Below are 11,890 nucleotides of genomic sequence, written 5' to 3' on the forward strand. Positions count from 1 at the left end.
AAATGATGTCTATATTACGTGTTGTGTTAGCTATAAACATCAAGTTAATCAATACATTGTATTTGTCAAGCAAAATTAATAATATAGAATAAGTAACCCAACTTGGTAGATTTGGAAAAAAACAACATGGCCGAATTGAATTTCTTCGAGCAGTGTGAACTGGTGGAAGGATTGACCCACCATGGATTGGGAACTGCCACTTGACTGCTAATAATATCTGCTTCGCCATTCCTATATATATATATATATATATGCTGGAACCTTGTTATTACATAAAAAAATACAGGACGACTTCATTTTCTTCTTCAATGGAAATGTCAGAAATCTCGCGATGTACTTATCATGTATTCTTGAGTTTTAGAGGTGCAGATACGCGCAAAAGTTTCTTGGATCATCTTTACACAGCTTTGGTGCACTTAGGAATTCAAACATTTAGAGATGATGAGGAAATCGAGAGAGGAAATAACATAAAAGATGAAATTGAAAAAGCAATACTACACCACTCCAAAATTTCTATCGTTGTTTTCTCAAAGAATTATGCTGCATCCACATGGTGTCTTAACGAACTTGTAATGATATTGGAGCACAAGAAATCCTCTAAACACATTATGTTGCCAGTTTTCTATGATGTGGATCCGAATCAAGTCAAGAACCAGACGGGAAGTTATGCAGAAGCATTTATCCAACATGACCAAAACTTGGAGTCCATGGTATAAAGATGGAGGAATGCTTTAAAAGAAGTTGCGGATATAAGAGGCATGGTTCTACAAGATAGGTACGTTATACACATAATCAAGTTTCATACGGTTACTTCAATCCTTTTCATTAAGACTTTATCATGCCAATATTTAATATTTAATATTTAATATAATTTGCTACTCTAACAATTTTTTTTCTATTTCCACCTTATATGGTACTCAGGTTGAGTTTTTTTCACCTTATAAGAAATAGTTATATTTCAGTTTTAGTTGTTCATGCTAATTTTAATATTTCATATTTATATTTTAATTTTCAATATAATTCGGTTACTATATTTTTATAATGTTATTAATTATTTCAAATAATTAACATTACTAAATATCTAGATTAAAATATTAATATGATTTTTATAAAAAATACTATTCTAACAAAAAAATTATTTCCGCATTCAAAGTTAGAATTAGTTTTTTTAAATTCACATCAATTACTAAAATAATTATGGGTGTTAATCATTTAGATTAACTATAATAATAACATGAGCAAATTAGATCACATAAAAATATACAAATTATATCATAAACTTAAACATACTAGCTAGAGTGATCAATACCATAATATAACTTAAAACAATATATATCTAACACAATCATTCCTCAAACATATATACATATATACTTTGTAATGGGTCTATTTTGTCCGAGTTCCAAACCAAAAACAATAAAACCAAACCAAAAGAGAAAACAATAATAAATCCATTAAAGTTCAGTCCATTTACAACTAATGCTAAACCCAATTTACAAATATAGGCTCGAATTACTTAAAACCCATTACCTAAACTTTATAGACTCATTAAGCCCAAGTTACTCCTTTGGCCCAAAATACCAAAAATTAAACCCAAACCTTGGCCTAAAATTAGCCCAAGTTTATATAGGCCCAAAATGCCCAAGAACCTAAAAAAATTTAGAAACCCTAGGGTTTTTGAATCTCCTTTGCGCCGTACCCCCTCTATGTGCGCCCTCAGTATGCACACCGCCCAAGGCTCGGCTCTGCCTGCGACCTTGCACCAAGATGGCAAAACATGAATTCATTGACTCCTTCTATGACCTGCAAACACAGCAAAGAAAGGAAAACAACAAAAGCAGAAATAAACCAAATAGCAAGCAATAAATCAAATCACTTGTATTTTCGGCTATAAAAAGCCCCAAGAACCGATTAGATTTTTTTACAGACATTCAGAGTCACGAGTATCAATCAAAATGGAAGTAAAAATTTGCTAAAGGTGATCCTTTATATTTGTTATTTATTTTTCTTCATTTTTATTTTAAGGTAAAAAAATAAGGAATAAAGAGAAAAAGGAGCTTACTTGAGTCGATCGGCTTCTTCTCCGATGAACATCGTCGACGCTTGAACACCTCGGACCCATGAGGGTTCGGGCGAGGGTTTGCTAGGCATTGAGAGCCCCCCTTTTATTTATGTTTTTTTTTTTAATTTCTAAAATGAACATAGGATTCATAAGTTTTTTTTTAAAATACAAAAGAGGGACTGAGGGGACCGAAAAGGCTGTTTTTACGTGACTTCAGCCACCAGTTACGACGGAGCTCCAGCGGAGCAGCGAGGACCACCAATGGCCTCTGCGGCCAATTTCTAGGTTAAACCCAGAGAGAAATGGAGAGAAAACCCTCCCTTTTTGTTCTAAAACACGGACTAAATGGTTTTTTTCTTTATTTTTTGGTTTATATAATAGTATGAAACGGCGCCGTTTCACTTTGACTATTTAAGTGCCAAAAAGGCGCCGTTTAGGCCTCTGACCTGAAATCTGACCCGAATACCCCCTACAATCCGCGTGTTTTATCACGAAGGGAAAATTTTCCATTTCCGCCCCTCCGCTTTTTAAAGGTTGTTCAATCTGATACCATTTTCATTTTTTTTCTTTTAAATTTAGCCATGCAACATCATTCTATTTCTGATTTGGTCCTTCAATTTGCCAAAGAATATAGCGCATTTAGTGGGGTTTGGGGTATTTTCCCAGTTAATCCCCATTCCTCTATTTCTGATTTGGTCCTTCAATTTGCCAAAGAATATAGCGCATTTAGTGGGGTTTGGGGTATTTTCCCAGTTAATCCCCATTCCTTTTTTGCGCATTCTATTTTAGTCCTTGAGCCAGGTTTAATTATTTTATTATTTATATTTTGACCCCTTTTATTATTTATATATTTTGACCCTTTTATTATTTATTTATTTCGATTTGTCCTTTTGGTTTTATTTAAGTTATAAGTGAGCCCTTTTATTTTAATTCATTGATTTATTTATTTACTAGTTTAGTTATTCGTATTCTTTTATTTTATTTATCTGTTTATGCATTTATCTTCTTATTTATATATTGTTCATTCATTCATTTATTTATTTTTATTCCTGTATTCACTTAATATTCTCTCATTTCTTATTTTCCTTCATTAGTTATTCATTCATTTATGTCTTCATTATCATTAGTATTTTATTATCTATTATTATCATTATTATTATTTATTCATCTATTTATTTATTACCCATTTTGTACATATATATATATATATATATATATTAATCCTATTACTATTATTATTATTTTATCTATTATTATTATTATTATTTATGTATTTTATTATAAATTGTGCCCTTAATTTCGTTTATACTCCAATTTGGTCCTTTGTTCTCGATATTTTATGAACGATTTTCCTCATTATTAATTTATGTATTTATTCATTTCTTTTCCTTACTATGTTTAAAGATTGATATTACCATTTCAAATGCATATTTTGTCATTAATATCCTTTATTATTATTATTATTATTATTATTATTATTATTATTATTATTATTATTATTATTATTATTATTATTATTATTATTATTCACTTCATTATTTATCTTATTTTTTAATTATTCATAATAGTGCTAAAATAGTATATATATTATGTGATCATCGCCATTACGTGCACTATGAAATGTTATTAGTAATTTATATTAGTGTCGTTCATCGATGCGACATTTTATTTGTATATCATTGTCCCATTTTCAATATCGCCACTTCATCATTTCATCAAAATTATGTTCCGAATAAGAGAAATATACATCGTTAATTTAAATATCACACTTGTTATTATTCAAAAATTTTCAAAAAAATAAGGCAATGTTCTGTATTTGGAAACTCGAGAAAGTCGTGTCCTAACTTACGGGGTCTCGATTTTCCTCGTTGGACCCAAATGATTGAATATCCTTTTGAAATTTAACATCCATAAGATTTCAAATAAAAAATAAAGGCAAGTTCATCCTCAAAAATTTGAAGTGTCGTGTCCTATCTTACGGGATGTGACATTTTGTTACTTCAAGATGGGAGAGTCTTTAACATACTTTTCAATTTATTAAGTAAACATAATAGGGATCGTATTTTAAATTCTTCAAATTTTCAAATTTTGACACTAAGACATCAAGTAATCAACTAGATACCAATTTTAGCGTCACGAGGGTGCTAATCCTTCCTCGTGCTTAACAGACTCCCGAACCCGTTTTCTAGATTTTTTAGACCGAAAAACATTGTTTTAATAAATTAAACATTTAATTAAAAAGATCAAGTTTTGAGGTAATCTGATCACACCTCATATAAAAAGGATTGGTGGCGACTCCCAATTTTCGTTTTCAAAACAAAAGTCGATGACTTTTTCAAAAAATGGTTTCGACATATACATTGAATGTAATAATTCTATCATATATGTCGAAATGTTGCATTAACTTATATAATCTCACAAAAATAGTCAAAATATATGCAGGAAAAGAGAAAACACATTAATAACTTTTACTTAATTTTCAAGAATTCACCATTGAGTTACATTTTGAAATTTTTTTAAAAATTTTGCAGGCATGAATCGCAATTCATTCAAGATATTGTTAAAGAAGTTCAAAATAAACTTCATCTTATTACTTTGTATGTCCCTCTTTATTTAGTTGGAATAGATTTTATTGTGACACAAATTAATCAGTGGTTAAAACAAGATGGAGCAAATAAAGTTGGCATTGCAACAATTTGTGGCATTGGAGGCATTGGGAAGACAACCATTGCCAAAGCTGTTTACAATCAAAACATCTCGAGGTTTGAAAGTTTTAGTTTCCTTGCTGATGTTAGAGAAACAAGTCAAGATTGCAATGGCTTAGTTCGTTTGCAAAGACAACTTATTTCAAATATCCTTAAAGGAAAATCACATAAAATATACAATACAGATAATGGAATTAACAAGATCAAAGAAATTGTATGTTGTAGAAGAGTTCTTCTTGTTCTTGATGATGTTGATGAATTGGAAAAAATAAGAAAACTAATGGGAACTCAAATTCCTTTTCATCCGGGAAGTAAAATCATCATAACTAGTAGAAACCGATGCCTATTGAATGCACATTTTATAAGCCAAATGTTTGATTCAGGAGCATTAGCTAGTTGTGGAGGCTTAAGCAAGCTATTTGAAGTAAAAGAATTAGCTTCAAGTGAATCGCTACAACTTTTTAAGTGGTATGCTTTTGGTCATAACTCTGTGCCTGAAAGTTCAATGGCATATGCAAGAAGTTTAGTGAAACACTGTGGTGGGCTTCCGTTAGCTCTTCAAGTTTTGGGCTCTTCATTATCTAGCAAAAGTGTGAGTTCTTGGAAAAGTGCATCGGAGAAATTGGAAGAAATCCCTGACAGCAAAATTCAAAAGATTCTAAGAATAAGCTATGATTCTTTGGAAGACGACCATGAAAAAAATTTATTCCTTGACATAGTTTGTTTATTCATTGGGAAGGATAGAGATTACACGACTACAATTCTAGATGGTTGTGATTTTTATACAACAATTGGAATTGAAAATCTAGCAGGCAAGTCTCTCTTAACCATCAATGAAAACAAGAAGTTAATGATGCACCAAATGATTAGAGATATGGGACGAGAAATTATTCGTCAAGAATCTTCTGATATTGGAAAACGAAGCAGATTGTGGTATAAAGACGCATTTGATGTAATAAGGGAAAAGATTGTAAGAAATATCATTTACTCAACTTTTTTCTTCTATGCATGTAAACTACTTTTTTTATAAGATTTCTTTTTATTTTTAAAATTTTTTTTCTGATACAGGGTTCCAAAACAATTAAGTGTCTCACACTTGACTTAAAAGGATTGCAAAAGACCAAGGCTAAAAGGACAAGTACAACTCTACATTTTCCAAAGCATTCCAAAAGTCAGTTTCTCATGTCAAATGATGTTGATATGGAAACTCAAGCATTTGCGAAGATGAAGAGACTTAAACTGCTTCAACTGGATTATGCAAGACTTAAAGGAGACTTCAAAGACTTTCCCAAAGGATTAAGATGGTTACGTTGGCATGGGTTTTGTATGCAATCTTTTCCGGTGGATTTTGATATCAATGAACTAGTTGTTCTCGACATGCGCAACAGTAAACTTAAAAAAGTTTGGAAGGATAGAGAGGTATGATATATACTACTTTTCCTTCTTCTTTGTGTGTGTGTGAAACAATAATACATTTATAACAGAAGGGTTTTCGTTTTTTGCAGTGTCTCCCAAATTTAAAGATCCTTAATCTCAACCATTCACATAGCCTTCTTAAAACCCCAAGCTTTTCAGGACTCCCTAGCCTTGAGAAGTTGATGCTCAAAGATTGCATAAATTTGGTGGAAGTTGATCAATCCATTGGTGAGCTAAAGATGCTTACTTTCTTGAACCTTAAAGATTGCACTAGTCTTAAGCATCTTCCAAGGACAATTGGTTCATTAACATCACTTGAAGAGCTTATCTTGTCTGGTTGTTCAAGACTTGATGATGTTCCTAGGGAGTTGCATAATATGGAATCATTGAAGGTGCTTAATTTAGATGAAACTGCCATATATCAATCAAGATTGGGGTTGCATTGGCTCTTACTGAAAAGAAGCAAAGGATTGGGTTTCTCTTGTGCATCTCTACCGGGCTCTTTGGTAAAGTTAAGCCTTGAAAGTTGCAAATTATCTAATGATGTCATGCCCAATGATCTTTGTAACTTGGCTTCCTTGAAATCCTTAAATTTAAGTAGAAACCCAATTCATTACCTACCCGAAAGCTTAAAAAACCTTACAAAACTTGATGAACTTCTATTGACTTCTTGCACTGAACTCCAAATGATTCCAAAGCTTCCGGTCTTGTTCAATGTTTTTGACTGCAACTTTATTTTTGGAGACAATTCTCCATTTCAAGGATATACGGTAATTCTTCCATGCTTCTTTTCTTCCACACGATGTGTTATTTTTGTATGTGAAAAATTGACTGAGGTTGAAGATCTATTCAAGTTGGAACCAATTGAAAACTTTGAAGCAGAAGAGATTAGAAGATTATTCAACGTGGATTCCATTAACAGAAATCGACTGCAACTTTTTAGCTACCTAACAGACAGCATAAGGCTAGCTACCCCACAGGTCCAATAGTTCTCCAAGTTAAATTTTAAATCTTTTTTTTCTCTTATACTACTTAATCATCTAACATGCTTTTTTTTGGATCAGGTCTTGCAGGAATGTGGTATAACAAGCACATTTGTTGTAGGAAGTGAAGTTCCGATTGGGTTTAAGCATCGCACTGACGAGCATCGAATCTCTTTTTTTTTTTTGCCAACACCATCTCATCCAGATGAAAAGATCCATCGGTTCAGCTTATGCATTGTTTTCTCTTTAGCTAGTGATCATCAAATCATGGAGCTTCTACCAAGTATCCACATTTTCAATGAGACCAAAAATATCATGCTGAGATATCGCTCAAGTTTCATTGGAATTCCTCAGACTAACGATAACACAATGTTGTGGTTGATTCATTGGCCTGTAACGGACTGTCAGTTTGAAGGTGGTGACCTTGTGAGTTGCATGGTAGTGCCTATTCATCTCAGCATAAGAAAATTTGGGGTTACTTATGAATCGGAGCACAAAACTAGATATGAATATGGCTTTTCGCACTTATCTACAGGTATGAGTAGACTTCAAATAATTATATTATAGTAAATACATCCTATTATATTTATTTTATTGTTTCATTTTATATGTGAATAACAAATGTTAAAGAAATGATGAATGTTTCTCTAAAAGACTTTCTAATACAATAAAAATATTATCAAGAAATGTGACAATTTAGTAGCTTATGAGAGAAATTGAGCTTAATAATAAAATGATAATTATAAAGTTATGCTGCAATTGGGGTCTAATGAAAATAAGTTAATTGTTTGATAGATGATTAATCCAATAGTACTAATAGAAGTGGAAATTAAAATAATGGATAAAATTATAAAAGTGGTGCTTTGAGTAACATATTTAATAGTTTTAAAGTTTATAGTTTATATAAAAATAAAAATAAAGATATAATGTGTATAATTGATTATTTCTTACAAGTCCTAGAATACATTTTAGTGATATTAACATTATTACTTTGGTTTGGTAAAAAAACATTACTATTTTGATATATTTTTTCATATAGTTGAGTATAGGGATGGGTCACTATTTGAATTCGTGTCAAATGGGTGTATGATAAAAGTTTTAATTATCACTCCATTCAAGTCAATTATATGACTTTCTAATAAGCATATTATGTTGATGATCACTAAAATTGTTAAATAACACATTATTGTACATATTTTAGGAGATGAAGTTTCCACAAGAAATATCAAGATGGACCTAACTGAACTCTTGCCGAGTTTGGAGTCTTATGGAAATGTTAAAGTGCAGCTTTGCAGTTATGTAGAAGAATCAAAAGTGGTTGCTTCCCCACAGGTTCCCTTTACAAGTTCCAAGTTTTTAAATTTATTTATATACTATATACTTTTTAATAACTCATTCTCTAACCCAATGCTAACAGGTATTATATGATTACGGTATAATCACAACATTTGATCCATTGCCATTTGATTATAATGGTCATTACTGTGGCCATCAGGCTGGCAAGACTGAGTTTTCAATATCAGTGCCCCCAAACCCTAGTCGAAAGATTAGTTGCTACTTAAATTCGATTATCATTTTTTCTGCCAAGGATGATAAAACATATGAATTTTTACCTTGCCTTGAAATTGTGAACGAGTCCAAAGGTATAAGGTGGACCTACTCCGAACATTTCATTGGAATTCCTGAAACTAAGAATACCTTATACTGGACGACTTGTTGGAACTTTAGGGGTGATGAATTAGAAGCTGGTGATCATATTAGTCTTCGGGTTCTTTCAGATTTATCTGTGCTAGAATTTGGTATTGACCTTGTATATGATTATGAGCTAGACGACAACCCAAACTTTTTGGGTCAGTTGCCATGGATGAGTAAATGTTTTAAGTATCTTCTCGGGGTTTTTGTTTATATTTTGTCGAAATCCCAAAAAAACTTGTATAGGTTGCAAAGTTTAGTCAAATGTTGATTATTGTATATGACTATCAACTGCATAGTCACTTTATATATTTAATAGACAAAAGTTTCTAGCTGTGTCTTATCAGAGTTGTTGCTATATAATTAAAGATGCTCAATTCATGTGAAGAAAAAAAATTAAATACGATTAGTATTCGAAAAACAGTGTTACAGACATTACGAGAGAAATAATTATTTGTGAAGATCAATAAATGTGAACTTTAATTTCAAGAAATAAGTTTTCTAAACCTTTTATTAACAGCAGAAGATATTTGAGTTATTTCGAATGAACTCTTGATAAATGTGAATTAGGGAATCTCTGGGAAATAATATAAAAGCGTGTAGTTCTCTAGGATTTATTGTATACTACAGATGATTTGTTCAGACTTGTCGATGATAGCTCTACCATGACGAAGTTGCTACAGAAAATGTTAGTTATGTGCGATTGAATATTGCCAACAGAGATTCAAATAGTTGAAAGCTATGATAACAGAAGTTCAAAAATTGAATTAGGAATAGTATTGAATAACATTATTCTTTGTAATTCAATTAACTTGTGCTTTTAATCAGATGTCTTGGAGTTCTTGTTAACTATTACTATAATAGGCCCATTTCGCTCGGGCCCATTACAGAAAATAAATCAAAAATAAGTTAAAATAACAAAAATATAATAAATAAAGTCCAAATTTATAGTCCATTAAACAAGTCCAAATAAGCCCGAATTAATAAAACCTAAACCCATGAACTTAGACCTAATCCTAAGCCATTACACAACCCAATAACCTAACCCAAAACTTAGCCCATTAACTATTTTCAGAAAGTGGAAACCCTAGGCCACCAAGCCGCCGTTTTCATGCATCGCAAACACTATCAGCAGCCCTAAATAGTGAAGCTTCTGGAATACTTCGAGTCACACCCCATGAACGGCCTCGCCATGTCAGCATTACCACGCCATACACACACTACAGGAAAATAGGGCTTTAACGGCGTTTTTGGTGGCGTTTTATCAAAAAACGCCGCAAAAATTATAAAACACAAGGCAATAAATGCTAGGTTATAAACGCTGCTGATGTTAAATTATTTTGTTCAAAACTTCGTCGTTTAGCTGTCTTATTTTTTACCCACACCTGATACACTTAACATTTTCCCCGTTTTTCCCCAGTTGTATTTCCCCCTTCTTCATCATCCTAAATCCCTAAAGTATTATCACCCATTCCCAAATTCGACATCCTAAATCCCTAACGAATTTAATAATAATAAAAAAGTAATTTTAACAATTAAACTTAAATTCAAAAATTTGAAACATAGAGGAATTAAATTCTTAAGAATAGAAATATAATGACTAAATTTTAATTTTACTGAAAGGTACAAATACTTATCTCATATTTTAGCTTTTACAGATTAAGTGGTTTAGTATTCAATTTGTTAAAGTATGTTAAGAGAACTACTTTTTCTTTTTAAGATTTAACACTCCTATGCGAAAAGATATTATTTAACTCATATATTTATTAAAAGTTTATATAAAATTAATTTAAAAGTTTATATAAAAATTAATTGTTATTTTGGTTATAATCATATAGTTAATTGTGTTTGAGTTTTATTATATATATATATATATATATATATATATATATATATCAATATAAAAATACATTCTTATAATTTAATTTAATTTATATGTGAAAGGGTAAGTTAATAATTTCACAACTGAATTAATATACTTGATTAACCCATAACACCAACTTAATAAAAAATAACTATAATTATAAATTTTTCTTTCCATTAATATGATTCAACTAAAGATATTTTTAATATTTAATTTATATGGACAAACAATTATTGCACTCAAATTGATATAAATTATAAAATTACAATTAATTTTATTTAAAATTGATTCAAACAATTGATGTTTTGAATTAAGTAAAGTAAAATAATCATACTAGAATATGGCACACTCATTGAATTTTTATGTAACAAAATTAATAAAATTTGATGTAATAACTAGTATGCCATTATATCAAATATTAGATTTAAAAAACATTGATAAATAAAATAACAGATTGATATGGATAGGTAACTATCTATTTTGGATAAGACCGAATTATAACAAATAAAAATAAAATACAAAACTAAAATCATTCCACATCGAACATCTAGCAAAATAGTTATATTTTAGTTAGAAAGAAATATCTCTAATGAAATGGAGATTAGATCGGAAAAGAATAATATAAAATTATGATTAACGTCTCAATCTTTAATAGAAATTTGATATGTAAGAGATTGATTGCTTACATTGGATAATTCTAACTTAATAATTAATTACGACCATTTAATTATTTGTTTTCTTAGTAAAGTATCGATATTTATTTTCAGAATACTTAATTTTTTATTTATAAAACCAATTTATAAAAAATAGTAATAAAAATATTTTATAAAATCACTTAACTAATAATTTTAATAGAGAAAATAAAAAATTTTAGCATAACAAAACAGTCATTTTATTTAAAATGAAATAATTTTTTGTTAACAATAACGGCGTTTTTTTATAAAAACGCCACAAAAAATTATTTCACTTAAAAAATACGCGGTTTTATCCCTAAATTTTCCCCCTCCGAAACGCCTAATTTTTTCCCCTCTCAAAACACCCCCCAATCTCACCCCTCCGTTGTTCTTTTCAATCAAGAAACTGAGATGGCAGTCTTGATTTGGCATCAAATTGCTTCAGTCTTGATTTGGTTTCCAGTTATACAATAGAAGAGATGGCAGTGAACTAG

The 11,890-nt window shown here is 30.4% G+C and overlaps 1 pseudogene; it reads left to right on the top strand.

The window, feature by feature from the left end:
• The first annotated feature begins 276 nt into the window (after positions 1 to 276).
• On the top strand, positions 277 to 9,129 carry LOC108481833 (disease resistance protein RPV1-like; annotated as a pseudogene).
• Positions 9,130 to 11,890: the final 2,761 nt, after the last annotated feature.

Source organism: Gossypium arboreum, chromosome 1, assembly GCF_025698485.1.
Source record: "Gossypium arboreum isolate Shixiya-1 chromosome 1, ASM2569848v2, whole genome shotgun sequence".
Taxonomy (NCBI): domain Eukaryota; kingdom Viridiplantae; phylum Streptophyta; class Magnoliopsida; order Malvales; family Malvaceae; genus Gossypium; species Gossypium arboreum.